Source organism: Aplysia californica, unplaced genomic scaffold (assembly GCF_000002075.1).
Source record: "Aplysia californica isolate F4 #8 unplaced genomic scaffold, AplCal3.0 scaffold00080, whole genome shotgun sequence".
Classification (NCBI taxonomy): Eukaryota; Metazoa; Mollusca; class Gastropoda; order Aplysiida; family Aplysiidae; genus Aplysia; species Aplysia californica.
This window is the reverse complement of record NW_004797350.1, coordinates 78812-80196: the sequence shown is the minus strand read 5'-3', so window position 1 is coordinate 80196 and position 1385 is coordinate 78812. Positions and strand designations below refer to the sequence as shown.

The window sequence follows — 1385 nt, the reverse complement described above, 5'->3', positions numbered from 1 at the left end:
AGAAGAAGGGAGGGGTTGAGAGAGAAATAAATAGAAAGATGATTAAAGAACAGATGGAAGCTTTAAAGACAAGATAGTAGTAATAACACTCAATTAACACGTGAACAATCTGTAAACAAGAGTTTCGTTCTCTACAACAAAACTTATGAAAATTTATATTATATGCAAGGTCTACAACTAACTAGTTTGTCGTAGCAGAAAGACTCAAAGTATAACATTTTAATCATCTGGAAATAAAAAGTTCAGTTTAAATGAATGTGTGCCCATTTATCATTTCTCGAGCGACTTGAATTCGTAGAATTCTTTTTAAAAATCGAGGAAACGAATTCAAGTTACGTGCGAGACAAAATCCCTGATATATATATATATATATATGTAAACAGTACAACCACAGTCTTGCAATTAACCCTTTGTTGCATGAAGTATGAAGGAATCGACTGAGGGTGTTAAAATTTGGCATGACCTTTCTGGAGCATTATAATTTACAACACTGGGTTCATTTTTCAGCAAATATTCTTAGGAGAGGGAGGTCAAAATGTCCAAAACATTGAACGGGTTGAATCTGGAAGGTTTTTCCCTCATGAAAAGGTGTCCAAAATATTGTTAGGGACTACGATTGCAGAATGACGTCAAAATGGTAGGTGTAGAAGATACGGAGAAGGGATGTTGAAATAATCTTGATGGTTTGTTCTAACTTCTCTTTCCAGAGAAAACATGCCGCCAAAAACTCACCAGAATGAGAGGTAGTGGTGAATCGCCGTTGGGATCAAAGACTCCACAGAACGAGGCGCCTTTGAATTTGATGACGTCACCATTAGGGCATGTTGGAGGTTCCGGCACCTTCGAAGCGCAGCTGGGAGAAAAATACAATCGGAATTATCTCAGACACCCTCCCATTGTCGACAGAAAAGTGCTTGTCTTAGACTGGTGGACGTCTTGGACAATGTCACTATAATAATTTTTTTTTTAAGCATGAGGTGTGGGGGGGGGGAGGTGGTGTGAAGTGATCGTTTGTAATGTGCTTGTCTTAAACAGGTGGTCTTTGGAGCAGATGCGACTGTTCGTATTTCTTAAAAAAGATAAGGAGTCCATTCTTTTCAAAACTGATATAAGGATGACGAGAATTTTTATTATATCTATGAAGGCACGCAGACCTTGGGCAATTTTGCTCAATTTAATACTAACGAATTGATTTAATACTTCTTCTTCCTCAGGCAGAATGCTCATAAATGCATTATAGTCAAGTCGGCAATTACAAATCCTTGTTTTAATTAACAATTCTGACTTTTACGGTGATCTCTAAAATACCTTTACAGTAAAGTCTAAACTACTTTACCCATTTCTGTGAAAAGTATATAACTGGAAAAAAAATTTCGGAAGCAAAT

The 1385-nt window shown here is 36.8% G+C and overlaps 1 protein-coding gene across 1 annotated transcript in view; it reads right to left on the bottom strand.

The window, feature by feature from the left end:
* LOC101848648 overlaps nucleotides 1–949 on the bottom strand; it is a 57433-nt gene extending 56484 nt beyond the window's left edge. Inside the window, exon 1 of the mRNA XM_013080257.2 lies at nucleotides 733–949. The gene's annotated coding sequence lies outside the window, so the exon portion shown is untranslated. The remainder of the gene's footprint in view (nucleotides 1–732) is intronic.
* Nucleotides 950–1385: the final 436 nt, after the last annotated feature.